Source organism: Hyperolius riggenbachi, chromosome 5 (assembly GCF_040937935.1).
Source record: "Hyperolius riggenbachi isolate aHypRig1 chromosome 5, aHypRig1.pri, whole genome shotgun sequence".
Taxonomy (NCBI): Eukaryota; Metazoa; Chordata; class Amphibia; order Anura; family Hyperoliidae; genus Hyperolius; species Hyperolius riggenbachi.
Window position 1 is genome coordinate 448,986,879 of NC_090650.1, and position 12,822 is coordinate 448,999,700.

General features: G+C 43.0%; 1 protein-coding gene across 3 annotated transcripts in view; it reads left to right on the forward strand.

Annotated features, from left to right (window-relative positions):
- Positions 1 to 12,822, forward strand: part of FAM83H (family with sequence similarity 83 member H) — a 197,761-nt gene that overhangs the window by 74,122 nt on the left and 110,817 nt on the right. The gene's annotated exons all lie outside the window — the stretch shown is intronic.

The following is a 12,822-nucleotide window of genomic DNA, read 5'->3' on the forward strand; positions in this document are numbered from 1 at the left end:
AATAATAATATGGTAGAACATTAGACTATGACTATGGTAGGATTAGATTGTGAGCTCCTCTGAGGACAGTCAGTGACATGACTATGTACTCTGTATAGTGCAGCAGGAGATGTTAGTGCTATATAAATACATAATAATAATATGGTAAGACATTACACTATGACTATGGTAGGATTAGATTGTGAACTCCTCTGAGGACAGTCAGTGACATGACTATGTACTCTGTAATGTGCTGCAGGAGATGTCAGTGCTATATAAATACATAATAATAATATGGGAGGACATTAGAATATGACTATGGTAGGATTAGATTGTGAGCTCCTCTGAGGACAGTCAGTGACATGACTATGTACTCTGTACAGTGCTGCAGGAGATGTCAGTGCTATATAAACACATAATAATAATATGGTAGGATATTAGACTATGACTATGGTAGGATTAGATTGTGAGCTCCTCTGAGGACAGTCAGTGACATGACTATGTACTCTGTAATGTGCTGCAGAAGATCTCAGTGCTATATAAATACATAATAATAATAATAATATGGTAGGACATTAGACTGTGACTATGGTAGGATTAGGGTGTGAGCTCCCCTGAGGACAGTCAGTGACATGACTATGTACTCTGTAATGTGCTGCAGAAGATGTCACTGCTGTATAAATACATAATAATAATATGGTAGGACATTAGACTATGACTATGGTAGGATTAGAGTGTGAGCTCCTCTGAGGACAGTCAGTGACATGACTATGTACCCTGTACAGTGCTGCAGGAGATGTCAGTGCTATATAAATACATAATAATAATATGGTAGTACATTAGACTATGACTATGGTAGGATTGGATTGTGAGCTCCTCTGAGGACAGTCAGTGGCATGACTATGTACTCTGTACAGTGCTGCAGAAGATGTCAGTGCTATATAAATACATAATAATAATATGGTAGGACATTAGACTATGACTATGGTAGGATTAGAGTGTGAGCTCCTCTGAGGACAGTCAGTGATATGACTATGTACTCTGTAATGTGCTGCAGGAGATTTCAGTGCTATATAAATAAATACTAATAATATGATTGGACATTACACTATGACTATGGTAGGATTAGATTGTGAGCTCCTCTGAGGACAGTCAGTGACATGACTATGTACTCTGTAATGTGCTGCAGAAGATGTCAGTGCTATATAAATGCATAATAATAATATGGTAGGACATTAGACTATGACTATGGTAGGATTAAAGTGTGAGCTCCTCTGAGGACAGTCAGTGACATGACTATGTACTCTGTAATGTGCTGCAGGAGATGTCAGTGCTATATAAATACATAATAATAATATGGTAGGACATTAGACTATGACTATGGAAGGATTAGATTGTGAGCTCCTCTGAGGACAGTCAGTGACATGACTATGTACTCTGTAAAGTGCTGCAGAAGATGTCACTGCTGTATAAATACATAATAATAATATGGTAGGACATTAGACTATGACTATGGTAGGATTAGATTGTGAGCTCCTCTGAGGACAGTCAGTGACATGACTATGTACTCTGTACAGTGCTGCAGGAGATGTCAGTGCTATATAAACACATAATAATAATATGGTAGGACATTAGACTATGACTATGGTAGGATTAGATTGTGAGCTCCTCTGAGGACAGTCAGTGACATGACTATGTACTCTGTACAGTGCTGCAGAAGATGTCAGTGCTATATAAATACATAATAATAATAATATGGTAGGACATTAGGCTATGACTATGGTAGGATTAGATTGTGAACTCCTCTGAGGACAGTCAGTGACATGACTATGTCCTCTGTAATGTGCTGCAGGAGATGTCAGTGCTATATAAATACATAATAATAATATGGTAGGACATTAGACTATGACTATGGTAGGATTAGAGTGTGAGCTCCTCTGAGGACAGTCAGTGACATGACTATGTACTCTGTAATGTGCTGCAGGAGATGTCAGTGCTATATAAATACATAATAATAATATGGTAGGACATTCGACTATGGTAGGATTAGATTGTGAGCTTCTCTGAGGACAGTCAGTGACATGGCTATGTACTCTGTAATGTGCTGCATGAGATGTCAGTGTTATATAAATATATAATAATAATATGGTAGCACATTAGACTGACTATGGCAGGATTAAAGTGTGAGCTCCTCTGAGGACAGTCAGTGACATGACTATGTACTCTGTAATGTGCTGCAGAAGATGTCAGTGCTATATAAATACATAATAATAATATGGTAGGGCATTAGACTATGACTATGGTAGGATTAGATTGTGAGCTCCTCTGAGGACAGTCAGTGACATGACTATGTACTCTGTAATGTGCTGCAGAAGATGTCAGTGCTATATAAATACATAATAATAATATGGTAGGGCATTAGACCATGACTATGGTAGGATTAGATTGTGAGCTCCTCTGAGGACAGTCAGTGACATGACTATGTACTCTGTAATGTGCTGCAGAAGATGTCAGTGCTATATAAATACATAATAATAATATGGTAGGGCATTAGACTATGACTATGGTAGGATTAGATTGTGAGCTCCTCTGAGGACAGTGAGTGACATGACTATGTACTCTGTAATGTGCTGCAGAAGATGTCAGTGCTATATAAATACATAATAATAATATGGTAGGGCATTAGACCATGACTATGGTAGGATTAGATTGTGAGCTCCTCTGAGGACAGTCAGTGACATGACTATGTACTCTGTAATGTGCTGCAGAAGATGCCAGTGCTATATAAATACATAATAATAATATGGTAGGGCATTAGACCATGACTATGGTAGGATTAGAGTGTGAGCTCCTCTGAGGACAGTCAGTGACATGACTATGTACTCTGTAAAGTGCTGCAGAAGATGTCAGTGCTATATAAATACATAATAATAATATGGTAGGGCATTAGACCATGACTATGGTAGGATTAGATTGTGAGCTCCTCTGAGGACAGTCAGTGACATGACTATGTACTCTGTAATGTGCTGCAGAAGATGCCAGTGCTATATAAATACATAATAATAATATGGTAGGGCATTAGACCATGACTATGGTAGGATTAGAGTGTGAGCTCCTCTGAGGACAGTCAGTGACATGACTATGTACTCTGTAAAGTGCTGCAGAAGATGCCAGTGCTATATAAATACATAATAATAATATGGTAGGGCATTAGACCATGACTATGGTAGGATTAGAGTGTGAGCTCCTCTGAGGACAGTCAGTGACATGACTATGTACTCTGTAATGTGCTGCAGAAGATGTCAGTGCTATATAAATACATAATAATAATATGGTAGGGCATTAGACTATGACTATGGTAGGATTAGATTGTGAGCTCCTCTGAGGACAGTGAGTGACATGACTATGTACTCTGTAATGTGCTGCAGAAGATGTCAGTGCTATATAAATGCATAATAATAATATGGCAGGACATTAGACCATGACTATGGTAGGATTAGAGTGTGAGCTCCTCTGAGGACAGTCAGTGACATGACTATGTACTCTGTAAAGTGCTGCAGAAGATGCCAGTGCTATATAAATACATAATAATAATATGGTAGGGCATTAGACCATGACTATGGTAGGATTAGAGTGTGAGCTCCTCTGAGGACAGTCAGTGACATGACTATGTACTCTGTAATGTGCTGCAGAAGATTTCAGTGCTATATAAATACATAATAATAATATGGTAGGACATTAGACTATGACTATGGAAGGATTAGATTGTGAGCTCCTCTGAGGACAGTTAGTGACATGACTATGTACTCTGTAATGTGCTGCAGGAGATGTCAGTGCTATATAAATACATAATAATAATGTGGTAGGGCATTAGACTATGACTATGGTAGGATTAGATTGTGAGCTCCTCTGAGGACAGTCAGTGACATGACTATGTACTCTGTAATGTGCTGCAGAAGATGTCAGTGCTATATAAATACATAATAATAATATGGTAGGGCATTAGACCATGACTATGGTAGGATTAGATTGTGAGCTCCTCTGAGGACAGTCAGTGACATGACTATGTACTCTGTAATGTGCTGCAGAAGATGTCAGTGCTATATAAATACATAATAATAATATGGTAGGGCATTAGACTATGACTATGGTAGGATTAGATTGTGAGCTCCTCTGAGGACAGTGAGTGACATGACTATGTACTCTGTAATGTGCTGCAGAAGATGTCAGTGCTATATAAATACATAATAATAATATGGTAGGGCATTGGACCATGACTATGGTAGGATTAGATTGTGAGCTCCTCTGAGGACAGTCAGTGACATGACTATGTACTCTGTAATGTGCTGCAGAAGATGCCAGTGCTATATAAATACATAATAATAATGTGGTAGGGCATTAGACCATGACTATGGTAGGATTAGAGTGTGAGCTCCTCTGAGGACAGTCAGTGACATGACTATGTACTCTGTAAAGTGCTGCAGAAGATGTCAGTGCTATATAAATACATAATAATAATATGGTAGGACATTAGACTATGACTATGGTAGGATTAGAGTGTGAGCTCCTCTGAGGACAGTCAGTGACATGACTATGTACTCTGTAATGTGCTGCAGAAGATGTCAGTGCTATATAAATACATAATAATAATATGGTAGGGCATTAGACTATGACTATGGTAGGATTAGATTGTGAGCTCCTCTGAGGACAGTGAGTGACATGACTATGTACTCTGTAATGTGCTGCAGAAGATGTCAGTGCTATATAAATGCATAATAATAATATGGCAGGACATTAGACCATGACTATGGTAGGATTAGAGTGTGAGCTCCTCTGAGGACAGTCAGTGACATGACTATGTACTCTGTAATGTGCTGCAGAAGATGTCAGCGCTATATAAAGTGTGTGTATAAATGTATGTATGCCTATGTGTGTGTATGTATGTGTGTGTAGAGTCATTGTATGGGTGTTTGTATAGATGGATACACAGACAGATATATATATGGATGGGTGTATCCTGCATTTGGAGGTGCGGTCGCAGACTACCAATCAGGCCGCTCACTGCTCCCTGCTGCTTTGTTATTAGGAGATGATGGTCTTGAGGGTGGGACCAAGGCTCCTTCAGTGGGGCCAATCTCTGCACTTCCTCTTACTGAGGAAGTGATTGCGGAGCAGTGCTTTTCAGCGCTGCTAGATTTGGGCGCAGCCGGCGCCTCCATCCATAGACTACAATAGGAATCAGTCTATTGCCGCGCTCAGTGAGTAATGTCGGCGCGGTCAGAAGACGGAGCCGAGGTTGCTTGAAAAACACAATAATTCGGCCTCCAGCAATCGCTGGCAGCCGAATTATTTCATTCCCCCACTATCCATGGCGGCCTGCAGGGGGAATAGTAATTAAATCGGCCCGGACTTGTGCAGCAGCAGGATCAGCCATATACTGGCTGTATCCTGTGCCCAAATCTACCGGCGCCGATATCAAATGTACTCAGTGATTGGCCCCAATGACGGAGCCATGGTCCCGCCCTCAAGACCATCGCCTCCTATTGGAAGAATGGGATTAAAACGCAGAATGGTCAGCAGGAAAGTGCAATACTAGGGAGGCCGGTATTGCAGACAGGAAGTCATAGGTACAGACTGGAATAGGGTATCTCAGGCAGTGTATGTGTATCTGAACAGGCATCAAGCTCCTCCTCTGTGTCCTGACTCGCTGGACTTCGGGGCCAATCAGGACTGAGCTCTCGTGAATTCTTATACCCCCCTCCCCCCTTGTGGTAACTGCTGATCAGTTCTGCACTTCAGCCCGTTCCTCCATTCAGAGCAGCTTTAGCTTTGGGGTGTTTATTTATTGTATTATTGTATTAATAAAGTGCCAACCTATTACGCAGCGCTGATTTTGGGGGCTTCCTCGCATAAGTGGCTTCACTTTACATCTTTCTACATTTCAGTTGGCTTGAGGTCAGGACTGTGGCTTGGCCACTCCGAAACACGTAATGTTTCTGTAACATTCTTCTGCAGTAACACTTGTGTGTCTTGTATGGTTGTCCTGCTGGATGGCCAGTTGTCTCCTGAGATTCAGTTCATGGACAGATGTCGTCATTTTCCATTAGAATTCTCACATATAATTCAAAATCGATTGCTCTATCAATGAGGCCCAGATGTAGTACAACGGGCCCAGTCCAGAACCCTCCACCGCCATGTCTCACAGATGGGATAAGGTTCTCGTGCTGGAATGTCGTGTTTAGATTTCCCTAAATGTAAAGGTCCTCTACTCAAGCCAAACAACTCTATTGTGGCTTCATCAGTCCACAACACCGTCTTCCTGTATCTCCTGATGTGTCTGCATTATCTTTAGCAAACCCTAGATGATCAGCAGTATTTGTGGGGTAAATTTGTGGCTTTCACCTGGCTACACTGCCATACACACCATTATTATTGTTATTACTGTTATTGCCCATTGCTGGTCAATAATCTCCTGATGGTGGACTCCTTTCACCAATGTGAGTGAGGCCTTCAGCTGCTGGACGTTCCCCTGAGTTCCTCTGTATTCTGTTGGACTATTACACATCTTGCAGGTGAAGTTATGTTTGGACGACCACTTCTGGGCAACTGTCCTGAAGGGATTGGTCTGGTAACCTCTTCGGAGCTCCTCAGACTCCTGAGTTGGAGGCACGATACCCGTCCACAGATGTGCTGTATGTGGGGTCAGGCTCTGCTGGATCCCTGTGCTGTATATAAGGGTCTTTCCCTCACACCTGATTGTCATCCCACTGACTGAAAACACTAGACTCTCATGTTCCGTCATATATGATAATCCTTAGGATTCACTTTCTTTTTTCCTCACGTTCACACACGTTATTAGATCATCCGATAGTGATGTGTCTCATCATGTTTTCTTCATCCACATTGAGGACTAGTCTGAGCATGAGATGAGGTTTTAGGTCATCTTCATATGAAAGCATTGTAAGTGGTTGGAGTTGTGCTGTGTGTATTACTCTATACACGACTTGTAGAGACGGCAGTGTAAGTGGTTGGAGTTGTGCTGTGTGTATTACTCTATACACGACTTGTAGAGACAGCAGTGTAAGTGGTTGGAGTTGTGCTGTGTGTATTACTCTATACATGACTTGTAGAGACGGCAGTGTAAGTGGTTGGAGTTGTGCTGTGTGTATTACTCTATACACGACTTGTAGAGACAGCAGTGTAAGTGGTTGGAGTTGTGCTGTGTGTATTGCTCTATACACGACTTGTAGAGACAGCATTGTAAGTGGTTGGAGTTGTGCTGTGTGTATTGCTCTATACACGACTTGTAGAGACGGCAGTGTAAGTGGTTGGAGTTGCGCTGTGTGTATTGCTCTATACACGACTTGTAGAGACGGCAGTGTAAGTGGTTGGAGTTGTGCTGTGTGTATTGCTGTATACACGACTTGTAGAGACGGCAGTGTAAGTGGTTGGAGTTGCGCTGTGTGTATTGCTGTATACACGACTTGTAGAGACGGCAGTGTAAGTGGTTGGAGTTGTGCTGTGTGTATTGCTCTATACACGACTTGTAGAGACGGCAGTGTAAGTGGTTGGAGTTGCGCTGTGTGTATTGCTCTATACACGACTTGTAGAGACGGCAGTGTAAGTGGTTGGAGTTGTGCTGTGTGTATTACTCTATACACGACTTGTAGAGACGGCAGTGTAAGTGGTTGGAGTTGTGCTGTGTGTATTACTCTATACACGACTTGTAGAGACAGCAGTGTAAGTGGTTGGAGTTGTGCTGTGTGTATTACTCTATACACGACTTGTAGAGACTGCAGTGTAAGTGGTTGGAGTAGTGCTGTGTGTATTGCTCTATACACGACTTGTAGAGACGGCAGTGTAAGTGGTTGGAGTAGCGCTGTGTGTATTGCTCTATACACGACTTGTAGAGACAGCAGTGTAAGTGGTTGGAGTTGTGCTGTGTGTATTGCTCTATACACGACTTGTAGAGACGGCAGTGTAAGTGGTTGGAGTTGTGCTGTGTGTATTGCTCTATACATGACTTGTAGAGACGGCAGTGTAAGTGGTTGGAGTTGTGCTGTGTGTATTGCTCTATACATGACTTGTAGAGACGGCAGTGTAAGTGGTTGGAGTTGTGCTGTGTGTATTGCTCTATACACGACTTGTAGAGACTGCAGTGTAAGTGGTTGGAGTTGTGCTGTGTGTATTGCTCTATACACGACTTGTAGAGACGGCAGTGTAAGTGGTTGGAGTTGTGCTGTGTGTATTACTCTATACACGACTTGTAGAGACGGCAGTGTAAGTGGTTGGAGTTGTGCTGTGTGTATTGCTCTATACATGACTTGTAGAGACGGCAGTGTAAGTGGTTGGAGTTGTGCTGTGTGTATTACTCTATACACGACTTGTAGAGACGGCAGTGTAAGTGGTTGGAGTTGTGCTGTGTGTATTGCTCTATACATGACTTGTAGAGACGGCAGTGTAAGTGGTTGGAGTTGTGCTGTGTGTATTGCTCTATACACGACTTGTAGAGACAGCAGTGTAAGTGGTTGGAGTTGTGCTGTGTGTATTACTCTATACACGACTTGTAGAGACGGCAGTGTAAGTGGTTGGAGTTGTGCTGTGTGTATTGCTCTATACACGACTTGTAGAGACGGCAGTGTAAGTGGTTGGAGTTGTGCTGTGTGTATTACTCTATACACGACTTGTAGAGACAGCAGTGTAAGTGGTTGGAGTTGTGCTGTGTGTATTGCTCTATACATGACTTGTAGAGACGGCAGTGTAAGTGGTTGGAGTTGTGCTGTGTGTATTACTCTATACACGACTTGTAGAGACGGCAGTGTAAGTGGTTGGAGTTGTGCTGTGTGTAGTGCTCTATACATGACTTGTAGAGACGGCAGTGTAAGTGGTTGGAGTTGTGCTGTGTGTATTGCTCTATACACGACTTGTAGAGACGGCAGTGTAAGTGGTTGGAGTTGTGCTGTGTGTATTGCTCTATACACGACTTGTAGAGACGGCAGTGTAAGTGGTTGGAGTTGTGCTGTGTGTATTGCTCTATACACGACTTGTAGAGACGGCAGTGTAAGTGGTTGGAGTAGCGCTGTGTGTATTGCTCTATACACGACTTGTAGAGACAGCAGTGTAAGTGGTTGGAGTTGTGCTGTGTGTATTGCTCTATACACGACTTGTAGAGACGGCAGTGTAAGTGTTTTGAGTTGTGCTGTGTGTATTACTCTATACACGACTTGTAGAGACAGCAGTGTAAGTGGTTGGAGTAGCGCTGTGTGTATTACTCTATACACGACTTGTAGAGACAGCAGTGTAAGTGGTTGGAGTTGTGCTGTGTGTATTGCTCTATACACGACTTGTAGAGACAGCAGTGTAAGTGTTTTGAGTTGTGCTGTGTGTATTACTCTATACACGACTTGTAGAGACAGCAGTGTAAGTGGTTGGAGTTGTGCTGTGTGTATTGCTCTATACACGACTTGTAGAGACGGCAGTGTAAGTGTTTTGAGTTGTGCTGTGTGTATTACTCTATACACGACTTGTAGAGACGGCAGTGTAAGTGGTTGGAGTTGTGCTGTGTGTATTACTCTATACACGACTTGTAGAGACGGCAGTGTAAGTGGTTGGAGTTGTGCTGTGTGTATTACTCTATACACGACTTGTAGAGACGGCAGTGTAAGTGGTTGGAGTAGCGCTGTGTGTATTGCTCTATACACGACTTGTAGAGACGGCAGTGTAAGTGGTTGGAGTTGTGCTGTGTGTATTGCTCTATACACGACTTGTAGAGACGGCAGTGTAAGTGGTTGGAGTTGTGCTGTGTGTATTGCTGTATACACGACTTGTAGAGACGGCAGTGTAAGTGGTTGGAGTTGTGCTGTGTGTATTGCTCTATACACGACTTGTAGAGACGGCAGTGTAAGTGGTTGGAGTTGTGCTGTGTGTATTACTCTATACACGACTTGTAGAGACGGCAGTGTAAGTGGTTGGAGTTGTGCTGTGTGTATTACTCTATACACGACTTGTAGAGACGGCAGTGTAAGTGGTTGGAGTTGTGCTGTGTGTATTGCTCTATACACGACTTGTAGAGACGGCAGTGTAAGTGTTTTGAGTTGTGCTGTGTGTATTACTCTATACACGACTTGTAGAGACAGCAGTGTAAGTGGTTGGAGTTGTGCTGTGTGTATTGCTCTATACACGACTTGTAGAGACAGCAGTGTAAGTGGTTGGAGTTGTGCTGTGTGTATTGCTCTATACACGACTTGTAGAGACGGCAGTGTAAGTGGTTGGAGTTGTGCTGTGTGTATTGCTGTATACACGACTTGTAGAGACGGCAGTGTAAGTGGTTGGAGTTGCGCTGTGTGTATTACTCTATACACGACTTGTAGAGACAGCAGTGTAAGTGGTTGGAGTTGTGCTGTGTGTATTACTCTATACACGACTTGTAGAGACAGCAGTGTAAGTGGTTGGAGTTGTGCTGTGTGTATTACTCTATACACGACTTGTAGAGACGGCATTGTAAGTGGTTGGAGTTGTGCTGTGTGTATTGCTCTATACACGACTTGTACAGACTGCAGTGTAAGTGGTTGGAGTTGTGCTGTGTGTATTGCTCTATACACGACTTGTAGAGACGGCAGTGTAAGTGGTTGGAGTTGTGCTGTGTGTATTGCTCTATACACGACTTGTAGAGACAGCAGTGTAAGTGGTTGGAGTTGTGCTGTGTGTATTACTCTATACACGACTTGTAGAGATGGCAGTGTAAGTGGTTGGAGTTGTGCTGTGTGTATTACTCTATACACGACTTGTAGAGACTGCAGTGTAAGTGGTTGGAGTTGTGCTGTGTGTATTACTCTATACATGACTTGTAGAGACGGCAGTGTAAGTGGTTGGAGTTGTGCTGTGTGTATTACTCTATACATGACTTGTAGAGACGGCAGTGTAAGTGGTTGGAGTTGTGCTGTGTGTATTGCTCTATACACGACTTGTAGAGACGGCAGTGTAAGTGGTTGGAGTAGCGCTGTGTGTATTGCTGTATACACGACTTGTAGAGACGGCAGTGTAAGTGGTTGGAGTTGTGATGTGTGTATTGCTCTATACACGACTTGTAGAGACGGCAGTGTAAGTGGTTGGAGTTGTGCTGTGTGTATTACTCTATACACGACTTGTAGAGACAGCAGTGTAAGTGGTTGGAGTTGTGCTGTGTGTATTACTCTATACACGACTTGTAGAGACGGCAGTGTAAGTGGTTGGAGTTGTGCTGTGTGTATTGCTCTATACACGACTTGTAGAGACTGCAGTGTAAGTGGTTGGAGTTGTGCTGTGTGTATTGCTCTATACACGACTTGTAGAGACGGCAGTGTAAGTGGTTGGAGTTGTGCTGTGTGTATTACTCTATACATGACTTGTAGAGACAGCAGTGTAAGTGGTTGGAGTTGTGCTGTGTGTATTGCTCTATACACGACTTGTAGAGACGGCAGTGTAAGTGGTTGGAGTAGCGCTGTGTGTATTACTCTATACATGACTTGTAGAGACGGCAGTGTAAGTGGTTGGAGTTGTGCTGTGTGTATTGCTCTATACACGACTTGTAGAGACAGCAGTGTAAGTGGTTGGAGTTGTGCTGTGTGTATTGCTCTATACATGACTTGTAGAGACGGCAGTGTAAGTGGTTGGAGTTGTGCTGTGTGTATTGCTCTATACACGACTTGTAGAGACAGCAGTGTAAGTGGTTGGAGTTGTGCTGTGTGTATTGCTCTATACACGACTTGTAGAGACAGCAGTGTAAGTGGTTGGAGTTGTGCTGTGTGTATTGCTCTATACACGACTTGTAGAGACAGCAGTGTAAGTGGTTGGAGTTGTGCTGTGTGTATTACTCTATACATGACTTGTAGAGACAGCAGTGTAAGTGGTTGGAGTTGTGCTGTGTGTATTACTCTATACACGACTTGTAGAGACGGCAGTGTAAGTGGTTGGAGTTGTGCTGTGTGTATTACTCTATACATGACTTGTAGAGACAGCAGTGTAAGTGGTTGGAGTTGCGCTGTGTGTATTGCTCTATACATGACTTGTAGAGACGGCAGTGTAAGTGGTTGGAGTTGTGCTGTGTGTATTGCTCTATACACGACTTGTAGAGACGGCAGTGTAAGTGGTTGGAGTTGTGCTGTGTGTATTGCTCTATACACGACTTGTAGAGACTGCAGTGTAAGTGGTTGGAGTTGTGCTGTGTGTATTGCTCTATACACGACTTGTAGAGACGGCAGTGTAAGTGGTTGGAGTTGCGCTGTGTGTATTGCTCTATACATGACTTGTAGAGACGGCAGTGTAAGTGGTTGGAGTTGTGCTGTGTGTATTACTCTATACACGACTTGTAGAGACGGCAGTGTAAGTGGTTGGAGTTGTGCTGTGTGTATTGCTCTATACATGACTTGTAGAGACGGCAGTGTAAGTGGTTGGAGTTGTGCTGTGTGTATTACTCTATACACGACTTGTAGAGACGGCAGTGTAAGTGGTTGGAGTTGTGCTGTGTGTATTACTCTATACATGACTTGTAGAGACGGCAGTGTAAGTGGTTGGAGTTGTGCTGTGTGTATTGCTCTATACACGACTTGTAGAGACGGCAGTGTAAGTGGTTGGAGTTGTGCTGTGTGTATTACTCTATACACGACTTGTAGAGACTGCAGTGTAAGTGGTTGGAGTTGCGCTGTGTGTATTGCTCTATACACGACTTGTAGAGACTGCAGTGTAAGTGGTTGGAGTTGTGCTGTGTGTATTGCTCTATACACGACTTGTAGAGACGGCAGTGTAAGTGGTTGGAGTTGTGCTGTGTGTATTGCTCTATACACGACTTGTAGAGACGGCAGTGTA